Raw genomic sequence first — 12,277 nt, 5'->3', positions numbered from 1 at the left:
ATAAGGAGGAAGAATGTCAAGATTCATATTGTCAACCTGAAAGGGGCTTCCTAAGGGTCCCTTAAGTCTATGGAAACAAGGCGAGTCACCACACACGATAGATATGCCAGACATGAGGTTGTATTCCCAAAGCTAGGGTTTATTGCAAAGCAAATAGTCTCAGTTGGCCAACTTGGTCTCACGCCCCGCGACGTGTATCTCTAGACCTCGAGGGACGCAAGAGAGTGAATTACGTACATCAGTTACATATATACAAAATGCATATCATACAATCAGCTATGACAAATTTAACTCCCCCCCCCCCTTTATTGGGTTTCTTTGAACTCGGTGTGATGGTGGACACTTTCGACTATGACACCTTCAAATATCTATTCTAGTAACAATATGCAATTTGCAAGTGCGGAGGCATCTTCTAGTTGTTGAACAGAACACAGTGCTTCTGTTCTTGGAAGCGAGCTACATACGGGGGAAGAGTCACTTTCCAGACCTTGCTATCTATGAGGTGCTATTTGTGTCCTGGGAGCCGACACGCTCTACAGGGCTCAGTAAAGGGGGGCCGTAAGAAGAGCATAATTCAAGCCTTTAGCTGCTTTATTGTAACATATTCTACCTTATAACGAGACTGGCTGGCAACTGCAAAATGATGCAGCTCTGCTTCAAGGCTAAATTCGGGAGAGAGCCGGGCATTCTTTCCTGGCGCTGCCTACGTTATGTTTCAATGAACTCTTGTTATCCTCGCGGCCCTGCGGCCTTGTCCTTTCACGTGCAGACAACAATGTTTTACAGTCGAGCAGTGTAAGCAGAAAATGTGCTGCAAAGCAATAAGAACAGAAAGCAATGAGCAATGGTTAGAAAACAAAATGGTGATCCTTGTTACATCAAAATGGTTGTTCATTGGCAAACTCGGAAACCTATATGTCTGTCATATCGTGCATGAGACGGTTGGCCCACGGCCACCAAAATACGTTTGCCATCAAATATGAGAGGTATCCATTTTTCTAGACTGACAAACCCTCCTTTGGCCGTACGCCAAACGTCTCATCCATTCATTGTATCCTCCTCTAATGACGATAAGTCTGAAGTACTTATGTCTGAATTTTGCATGCTATTGTAAGCATCATCATCTTCATTAATTTCTATAGCCATCAATTCTTTTACTGTTTTCATCTCATTTGTGTCTTGGTCAGCCCGACCATGAGTTTGTTTTCTTTTTGTCATCATATGCATACATCCCTTAGTACATTCCTCAGTTACCTCAGTGCAAACTATCGCTAGGCAGTGTATGCAACAACAGCACCTTATGAATATTCCAAACATCACTACTAATACTACTAATATCGAAATCAACTTCCATCCCCAAGAACGCAGTATTCCCCAAAACCAGGACTCTATTCCCCAGCCTCCTTCTTCAGTAGGGAGTTTGGAACTTAGGACATGCATTTTCTTTATCGCTTCAAAGATTGTAGGGGAATAGTCATCTACAAATACACAACACGCTGATCCCACTATTTTGTAAATTCCCCCATGATCAACCAGGATCACATCGAGAGCCATTCTATTTTGCAGCGTCATTAACCTTTTTCTTCCAACGTCATGTTAAATAGTATATCTGTCGTTGTGTTTATGGTATTTTTTAGTATTCTGGACAGCTGCCTTATATTATAGGAGTTCACTATCTGGGACAAGAATGGAATGAATGATTTTTCTACGTCAGTGACTATCAAAACAACTTTGCTACTCCTTTTGGCTCTAGATCTGGATAGTCTGGCCATGTCTGCTGTTTCTAAGAGGAACACTCCTGGGAACAGTAGACCTAGGTAACATGTACCTCCCCAGTTTCTGGGCAACCAAGGATATGCATTCACTGCACATATAAAATAAACTGGATCTCCCACATATACTGGTTCTATTTCCCATTTTAATACCACTGTATTCATGCATCCAGTAAATGTTCCGACTGAAAAGGACCCTTTCTTTTTTAGACAAAAAGGGACAGTTCTTGGGTTATAATTCACTGTGTAAGAAGGGGGAACTGCATCTTTGTTTCCGTCTGTTCTTACACGAAACGTCATCACAGATGTTTTAACTGGTGGGGAAAATCTATCTTGTCTATTTTGTCGTGTTATCTTTCGCGTACTTTTCCTCGTAGGCTCTGGGGTCATCACTTGTGCTTTATGGAATATGGAACAACCCACAGGCCTCATTATTATTTCCTCAAACTCATTCATGTTTTTTCTGTCTAATTGACCCGTATTACTCTTATTCCATTTCCCATAGAACATTGCACTTAAAGATGCACTACATGCAGAACTTAGTGGTAATGGCTTTACATACCAACCTATTCCTTTCCCAGCATGCTGCGGTAAATGGGCACTTACCCAGCAATTTGTTTTCTTTAGAATTGCATCCGTCATATTCATAATTAATAACAACGTGTTGTTCCCAAACCCTTCCCTGTGTCTTTCTTCCACTGGGGACAGGGTATAAGTAATCACCTGAAACAGGTTTTCAATGGTGGATATATTAACTATTGGTAAAAACATTCCCAATGGGTCTATCGATTCCACATACCATAATACTAGGGCTGTCGTTATTGGTGCTACCACACTCATAAAGCACATAATTATTGTCAGTGCCAGCATACAATTCTTTTTTTACCATGCGTTTTTCTTAAGCTTACAGTCTTTACAATTAACTCATTCTCAGCAGCGGTGCAGGAGGAGGCTGAAACCGGTCCCGACATGTTTCTCATCGTCCTTCTTCTTCCTTATTAGAGTTCGTCGTGGATATCTCCTCTCTTCGTTGCACTTGCTCTGATGTCAATAAGTTCAACAGAATTGTCAGAGTTCAGTTCTGCCAGTCCTTTATAGCCTGGATTTGCTTATTTGTTTTTAGGCAGGATCACTTGTCCTTTCTCATACTGCTCAGAGGACTTTTGATCAGTTATCTATTGCCTTAGTACCATGTGCGCCCAGCGTGTCCGCTCTGGTTCCAGATACATGTACTTTTTATGATCGCACCGAGGAGCCGCGAGTCTTGAATTGTCCGACTTGCACAATTCTCACGCTTCTCTCCTCTACACCTCTAGTTCCTTCTCCGTCCATGAGCAGAACCAGAGGTTGACATAAACACCAAAGAAAGGTGGATCATTTTGTCTTTCGAGGCCGCAAATTATATCGCCTCACTCCTGGTATTGTGTGATCCGTGAACAGTGCTGGTGCACTTCAAGATTCAGGCTCAAAGTCAGACTGTGGCGCTACTGTAGGTGCTGCTGTGCACCGCGCCAGTGATGCAGATTCGGTCTTTGGCGTGCTGGCAAGTGCTGGTGGGCGCCAAAGGGGTACATGTTTAGTTTCTGCTGGTATTTGCAAGGCAGATTTCGTGTGGGCCAACAGTGATGTAGATTCTGCTGGGCAACGTTGGGACGCTCTTTGTCCTTCCCCCTTTTTGGCAATCGTCTCAGGCTTTGTTTCGAGTTTTACTTCTCGCTTGGGCAGATTTGGTGGCGGCTTACTGGCAACAGTGTCTTTCGTTTCTAAGACCGCTGTCTCTTCCCGGTCGTCTGGGTCAGGCAAGTCTTTCAGTGAAGTTGGAATCTTTTTGGCATGGGTGGCATGGATCCACGACTTCCGTCCATCCACCCGTATCGCCGTCTGCGTTGCCAAGAGTAGTTGATAGGGGCCACGCCACCTGGGTGCTAACGATGACTTTCTTTCAAAAGTTTTAAGCAGCACCCAGTCTCCTGGCTCCAGCGCGTGCCCCGGACCGGTGTATCTCACTGATAAAACCTCCTGCACCTGCTGATGAATCAAACGCAATTTCTGCATTAAAAGGTCACAATAAGTACTAAGCACAGGATGTTCTACCTCTCTAAGTCGTTTTGGCTGAGGTGCGCACCAAACATTTGCCGGCCACCCCATTACGATTTCGTACGGGGAGAGCCCAGTTTTAGCCTGTACAGACGTACGTATGCATAATAGCGCTATTGGTAATGCATCCACCCAACTCAACTTGCTTCCTGCACATATCTTGCTTATTTTTGACTTGAGAATCCCGTTGTGCCTCTCCACAAGACCGGCCGAACTCGGATGCCTTGAACTATGGAATCTCTTATCAATCTGAAGACCCGCACATATCTGTAACACCACTGCGCCCACAAAATGTGGGCCATTATCTGACCATAGGACACGGGGCAAGCAAAAACGGGAAAAATATTCTTTAAGCATTACTTTTGCCGTGCTCATTGCTGTGCAGTCTTTTATGGGATATGCCTCCACCCACTTGCTGAATGCACAGATCACCACTAAGACATTTCAAATTTTGACATCCCTCCATCTCTATGAAATCAAAATGGATCACCTCAAAAGGGATAGAGGGCGGCCAAAACTGCCAATTGGAGTCACTGTTCCTCTCTTACATTGTGTTGTAAACATGTGATACAGTACAGCACCAGCCTCTCTGCATTTTTCTTTATGTTTACATTCTGCCATACTGTAGATAGGTTCTGTATTATCTTTTTCGCACAGATGTGAGTAGGGCTGTGGGCCGTTGTGACCATTGCAGTCACATACGAATTTGGCAACATCCAGTGTCTAGTTACCTTGTCCACCCAACAACCCTCCAGATCTAACTCAGCAGAGCCCTCTGCCCACCCTTGTATTTCATCGGCCGTAGCTTCAGCCTGCATTTCTTTGACAGTGGCAACTCCATTTTCTATCATTCAGGGTAATTCCTCAGTCTGAACCGTCATCATTTTGGTATTTAAATCAGTGGGAGTTTGTTTCGCAATTCTGTCTGCAAACGCGTTTCCCTCTCCTACTTTGCATGTTACCTTTTTGTGTGCCTCGCATTTCACTATTGCTAGGCGCTTTGGAAGCGTGAGTGCAGCCAGCAATCGTACAATCAAAGGGCAATGTTGAATTCTGGCACCATGTGATGTCAAAAACCCTCTCTCAGACCAGAGTCGACCAAAGTTAATAACCACCCAAAAGCATACTATCAGTATATATATTCACATTCAAATTTTCAGAAATCTCGCAGGCTCTGGTCAATGTTATTATCTCTGCGGCTTGTGCCGAGTTGTAGGGGATTCTTTTGCTTTCTACAACGCTCTCTAGGGTAGTGATAGCGTACGCGGCAATTGTCGTGCCATCAGGTAATTTAAAACAAGAGCCGTCACAAAATAACTCTCCATCTGGCTCTTTCTGTGGGGTATCACTTAAATCAACTCTCCCCTTGGTTTCTTCCTCAGTGACCATTAAGCAATCATGGGGGGTGATTCATTCTCACCAATTCCTTTTAGGGGTAGTGGCATTAATTCTGCAGGATTCAAAGCGCTACACCTCATAATTTGGATATGGGGCGCGAACGAGATAATGTCATATCTTGTCAATCTCGCAGAGGTGAGGTGTTGCGTCTGTGTCCTATTTAATAGAACGTCTATAGCATGTGGCACCATCATAATTAAAGTATGCCCCAATACCATCCCTTCCGTTTGTTTCACTGACGCAGCAGCCGCCGCGGCAGATCGCAAACATCGTGGTAGTGCGCACGCTACAGGGTCCAGTGCAGAAGAAAAATAGCCGCATGGCCTATTTCTTCCACCTTGTTCCTGTGTCAAAACCGCCAATGCACATCCTTCACTTTCACACACAAACAGTCTAAAAACCTTCTCATAATTTGGTGTGCCCAAAACTGGAGCAGAACATAATGCAGTTTTCAATTGATCAAATGCTCTCTGACATTCCTCATCCCACTGTAAAGGCATAACCGCATCCTTTCTAGTCAAATTCACCATCGGTTTCACAATTAACGCAAAATTATCGATCCATTGTCGGCAATATGAAGCCATGCCTATTATGGCTCCGACTCCTTTCTGTGTCTTTGGAATAGGCATACAAGAAATACTTTCTATGCGTTCTGGCGTTAGCCTTCTCCCTTCTTTCGAAAGTAGGTAGCCCAAATAGGCCACCTCCTTTCGATTATATTGAAATTTCTTCAAACTAGCTGTATGGCCATGTGCCGCTAGGTGTGACAGTAGTAATACAGTGCTTTCTTTACAAATCTCCTCTGTGTCAGCAGCTAATAATAGATTGTCTATGTATTGCAAGAGTACGCAACCCACTGGTAAGTCTAGCATGTCTAGCTGCTCTTTCAATGCTCTACTGTAAATACTCTGACTTTCCGTGTAACCTTGCGGAATCCGCGTGAATGTAAATGACCGTCCTCCTAATGTGAACGCGAACAAAGATCTTCTGTCCTTGTCCATCGAAATGCTAAAGAATACATTTTTTAGATCAACTACACTAAAGTATTCTGCTGAAACAGGTATCATTGTCAATATTGTAGTGATATCTGGCACTAAAGGAAATTGTGGATCTACTACTTTGTTTAGCGCGCGCAAGTCAATTATGAAACGGTATGGTACTTCATTGCCTCCTTTTTTATAAACTGGAAGAATCGGGCTGTTCCATGTACTGCCTGTAATTTCTTCAATTACCCCTAATTTCACCAAATCTGTAATAATACTCTTCAATCCTTTCTCACCTTCAGCTGAAATTCTGTATTGGGGAATTCGTGGTAGGGTAACACCCTCTTTCAAAATTATCTTTACTGGCTCTATTTTCAAGCATCCTACATCGTTGTCATGCATTGCCCATGTACAGATTGGCACTTTACTTAGTTCTCCTGGTAAAGTTTCAGACATGAATTCTGACACAGGGCATCTTGTGGCCAAATCTTTAGGAACACCCCGTCTGCCGTGCAATGTATAACGGAACCTATTTTTTTCAACAAATGTAATCCCAACAGGTTCTCCCCACAATTTTCTGTTAAAAGGAAAGGACAATGTTCAGTGAATGGTCCTATTGTAACTGGGACCGGTTGGGACACTGGGTTTATGACTGGCGTACCTGTGAACCCTAAGGAAACTTTCTTTTGCCCTGACAGTGGTATATCCGGAACCAAGTGATGGTCTATTGAACACTTTTGCGCTCCTGTATCTACAAGAAAGCAGTGCTCCTCATTCCCGACTCTCATTTCTACGTAGGCTTCTCTCTGATTCAAGGGAATAGACACTGGTTCCGACCCCTGTCCTGGGCTGTCCTATTGGGGAAATAACACATCGTCCGATGTGTAATCATTACTGTTACTGTAATACATGTTTGGCTGTGTATCGAAAACGTTCCCACTCTTCCCTCTATTTCCACCACTCTGGTTTCCATACTGTTGGTTTTGCTGTCCCTGACTCTGGTTAGGGGCACTTTGGTTTTGGGCTTGGTTTTGATTACCTCCATTATTGTGGTGCTGCTGCATACTATTGCTATTTGGTCCATTTGCTCCTTGGTGCCCTCTATGCTGTCTCCTCTGACCAGACCCATTTCTATTTGGCAGATGCGGACATTGCGCTTGCCAGTGTCCTTCCTCCTTACAATACGCACATTGATTTGGTCCCATTGCTCCCCCATGCATATTCTAATTACTCCTTCCGTGTGCATTCTCTCTCCCTCTATTATGTCCTGCTACTTGCTGCAGTAGCACCCGTGTTTTCAGCAGGCATGCTTTCAAGTCTTCCCCCACCTGTTTTAACAACGATAATCCGTCCACCATCGCCTTCTGCCCCGGCGATGGTAACTGCTGCCGTCCATTATGTGACCCCTGCATTCCCTTCCTATGTCTCCCGATATCCTTACCCCTGTACCCAGGTGTAGTAAACATTTCGGCATAATCATTTTCTAATTCATCTTTAAGTTCAAAAAGTCCATATACATGTTCTCTCACTTCTTCATCCCTCTCCCTACAGCGTGCTAATGCATTCAAATCTAACAATCGCTGTGGTGGTAATTTCCCAACTAACTGTTTCCATCTCTCCACCAAATATTCACCCATGCATTCCAACACTACCTGTCTTTCGTTGCTTCTTCGGAAGTCATATATCGAGGCCAATGTTGTCGTCCCATCATTCCCGTCTATATACATCTCTGCCTGTTGCTGCAATTCCACCTTCCTTTCTTTGCTGATCGCACTGCGAGTTACCCTCGTGCATCCACGTTGTTCAGTCCCACCTCTCGCCCCCGTGGTTTCAACTTCAACCCCGGGAGGAACGGACAGTACCGAGTCTGTATCTAAGACGGGAGGTGCGGATGGGACAATGGGAACAGGGAGTGTCTGCTGTGGGCCTGGTTGGCTAATAGGAAGTGTTACGTGCGCGGTCTGTGGCTGTGGGAGGGCTTGAGCTACAGGAGTGAGAGTTTGGGCTACAGGTGGGGTTTGGGCACTAGTTACTGACGTGTTTGGCCTCACGTCTGATCTTGGGCCTTGTTTTGTATGGGTCAATATGTTTTCTATCAATTCATCTGCTATGTGTAATTCTCGTTGTGGGTATATTGTTTCTATATTCAACTGGTCGCGTCTACCTGACCTCCTTAGACTCTCAGTCCACTCCTCCTCTTCCTTTTCTTCCGCTACTTCACCTTTTGATTTATGCCTGCGCGTATGCTTCGCTCTACTTCAAAATCGGAGCATTGCTTCCCTTCTCCAGTCCTTAACAATATCAAATGCTGCAGAACGCGCTTTCTTTCTTATCAACACCCTTTCCAAGTTATCTATTCTCGCTATCTCAAAGCTACCATTAATCGGCCACTGATGGTCTTGTTGCTTTCTGGTTTGCCTATGCCAAGTCTCACAGAATATTATTGCACCCACTCCATACTTCACATACATCTCATATGCCGGCGTTCCCCCAGGTGGTGCAATTTGGCATTCTTCCAAAGATTGTCTACCACAGCGGAAAAACCCTGCTAGGGTGGACATAACCCCAGGCATGTTTCAACCTTCCCCCTGGTTAATCAACCTTACCTAGGGCGTTTGATTTTGCAAAGTCAACTCTCAACCAATATCAGGATTACTTTGAATCGGGGAATGGCTCACCTGATAAATCAATTTGTCCTTTCGGACACAAGTTGTCTGTATACTGACGCAACCAATGACGTTTTGTCTGCGTTTCTTGGCTTCCGCCTCGTTTCGGGACCCTCGCCTCCTTGTTCTCTAGCCAGGCACGTCGATCAGGGATCAGATGTGTGCAGATCTGCAAAGGAATCTCTCATCACTTCTACAGGGCGCCCCAACACCTCTTGATCCCGGCTCGATCTTCCCGTCCTCGCCGTTCTCCGCCTTGACTCAATTACAACGTATGCGATGGAACAAGCGGGGGAGGGTCCCTATTCGGGCGCCATCTAGAAAGGGGCCACTAGGGTCCCTTACGTCTATGGAAACAAGGCGAGTCACCACACACGATAGATACGCCAGACACAAGGTTGTATTCCCAAAGCTAGGGTTTATTGCAAAGCAAATAGTCTCAGTTGGCCAACTCGGTCTCACGCCCCGCGACGTGTATCTCTAGACCTCGAGGGACGCAAGAGAGTGAATTACGTACATCAGTTACATATATACAAAATGCATATCATACCATCAGCTATGACATATTAACACCCCCCCTTTATTGGGTTTCTTTGAACTCGGTGTGATGATGGACACTTTCGACAATTATGACACCTTTAAATATCTATTCTAGTAACAATATGCAATTTGCAAGTGCGGAGGCATCTTTCAGTTTTTGAACAGAACACAGTGCTTCTGTTCTTGGAAGCGGGCTACATACGGGGGAAGAGTCACATTCCAGACCTTGCTATCTATGAGGTGCTATTTGTGTCCTGGGAGCCGACACGCTCTACAGGGCTCTGTAAAGGGGGCCGTAAGAAGACCATAATTCAAGCCTTTAGCTGCTTTATTCTAACATATTGTACCATATAACGAGACTGGCTGGCAGCTGCGAAATGATTAAATGCCCTGCAGCTCTGCTTCAAGGCTACATTCGGGAGGGAGCCGGGCATTCTTTCCTGGCGCTGCCTACGTTGTGTTTCAACAAACTCTTGTTATCCTCGCGGCCCTGCGGCCTTGTCCTTTCACATGCAGTCAACAATGTTTTACAGTCGAGCAGTGTATGCAGAAAATGTGCTGCGAAGCAATAAGAACAGAAAGCAATGAGCAATGGTTAGAAAACAAAATGGCGATCCTTGTTACATGAAAATGGTCGTTCATTGGCAAACTCGGAAACCTATATGTCTGTCATATTGTGCATGAGATGGTTGGCCCACGGCCACCAAAATACGTTTGCCATCAAATATGAGAGGTATCCATTTTTCTAGACTGACAAACCAACTGCGTCTGAACAAAAACATAGATAGTACTGGGACGAAGAAATCCAATGAAGACAATGATTGTAAAGCCAACAGAGAAGAGAGACTTAAACAGCTAGCTGGGAAAATCCCCACGGCAGCGTCATATGACGAGGAAGTGGAGACGGAAGAGGGAAGCAAGCCCACAAGTTTTGAATTGACTCCCAGTCGAGCGCTGGAAGGAATCCGGACATGCAGTGTCTGATACAATGGGGAAGCCCCAGAAGAGCTTCCAATGTAACGTATTGGTAAGGAGCAAAGAGATTAGAAACCAATGATTTCCCTGAACCTGTACAAGAGACAAGTAGTGGCGTCACCACCAGTCTGACATGGTAGACCCGAATGTCTCTGAAGAACGCTGAGACCACTAAAAGGATATCGTGAAGCAAAGCTAAAGGAGAAAAGAAAGAAGAAGCCAGCCTGACAATCGAACAAGTGAGTCCCATGCTAGGAGAAGCCCCAGTGATGTTATCCCCAACCGACCCAGGTAACGAGGCAAAAACATGAGACCTGGGAGGGGGACAGATAATCATTATACTCTTCCCAGCAGAGATAAAAAGAGTCCAGAATATATGAAGAGAGTGATATTCATGACCGTCACACTTATACTCATCCCCGTAGAGATAAGGAGTCAAGAATATGAAGAGAGCGATAATCATTACTGACACGCTCATACTCGTTCCGGTAGAAATAAAGAGTCAAGAACAAATGAAGAGGGTGATAACAATTACTGTTACGATCATACTTGTCACAGTGAAAAGAAAGTGCCAAGACTAATTGAAGAGAGTAAAGATCACCTCAGGAATGTTCAGATTCGTCCTAATCAGGAAAAAGTGTTAAAAGAGAATAAAGAACAAGCGACTCAATATTGGAATATTAATACTTCATTCAATCAAGAAAATGAATGGACATTAAAGAAAGGTGAAAGTTCAATCTTGAATAAAGAGATGGTGTGATTATTATCACCCCTACCTCCAGAGCCCTCCCTCCAAACCCGGGGCAGTGTCTAAGACGCCCACCCCCAGCTGGGGCTGTGGTAGGTGTAGGGGTAGGGCAAAGCATGAACCTGTCACTGTGAAACAGTAACAAGAGCAGGCAACAACCGCTGCAGTAAGCGGCTGCTCTCAATTGCCAACATAGGAGAGGTTACCAATGGCACATTGGTCCTCATTCCGAGTAGGGCGGTAAGGGATACCGGGCACCGGTAAGGAGACCGGTGCCAGTAATCCGTTACCGCCCTACTACAAGGTCCCTTAGCGGGTCCCTTCCTTAACGCCTTGTCTGACCAGGTGTTAAGGACGGGACCGTTAAGGTACCTGGGCGCAAATAACGGGCTTGGCATACGCCGGCCCGTTATTTGCGCACTCCCCATTCCCATTGAGCCCTATGGGGGCTCAAATGGGAATGGTTTGGTGAATGGGGATTTACCGGTCCCGCCAAGGTCTGGCTGGACCGGTAAATCCCCACTGCACCAAACCGGACACAGTACCGTTATTGGTGGCAGTCATGGCGCAAATAGTGCCATGACTACCACCAACCTTGGAATGAGGGCCATTATGTTTTATTGATAGTCCACTGCGTGCACATCCATTAACCCTAGGTGTGTATTAAAAGACATGTATGTTGTATAACACATCAATACACAGTAGTTCAAACAGTTGCCCCACACTTAATATTCATGTTCAAATGCTTCCGATTACACTCAGTAAAGAACACGCAATGAGAGTCTTACACTCATGTAAAAAATACATCTTTTAATTATGAGAAATGTAATACAGAAACAGTGCTCTTATTATTGACACTATAAACAACACACTAAAAATACAAAAAGTCATTAATGAAAAAGATGAAATCTACCTCTACTGATCAAGATTCTCCAAGAAACCCTAATCACCTTAGAATGTAACTACCTACCTCACCAAGTCATGCTAGGCAACTTCACAAATGATACTAGTCAATCTTCATGGAAACCTCTGCCCCACCACACCAAGTCATGCTAGGCAACCTCACAAATGATACTAGTCAATCTTCATGGAAACCTC

General features: G+C 44.8%; 1 protein-coding gene across 4 annotated transcripts in view; it reads right to left on the bottom strand.

Moving 5' to 3' along the window:
- The window catches only part of LOC138489384 (zinc finger protein 1 homolog), a 406,551-nt gene that overhangs the window by 372,371 nt on the left and 21,903 nt on the right, over positions 1–12,277 (bottom strand). The gene's annotated exons all lie outside the window — the stretch shown is intronic.

This window comes from Ambystoma mexicanum, chromosome 9 (assembly GCF_040938575.1).
Source record: "Ambystoma mexicanum isolate Mex_15411 chromosome 9, UKY_AmexF1_1, whole genome shotgun sequence".
Classification (NCBI taxonomy): Eukaryota; Metazoa; Chordata; class Amphibia; order Caudata; family Ambystomatidae; genus Ambystoma; species Ambystoma mexicanum.
The sequence above is the reverse complement of the archived record's forward strand: the minus strand, read 5'-3'. Positions and strand labels throughout refer to the sequence as shown.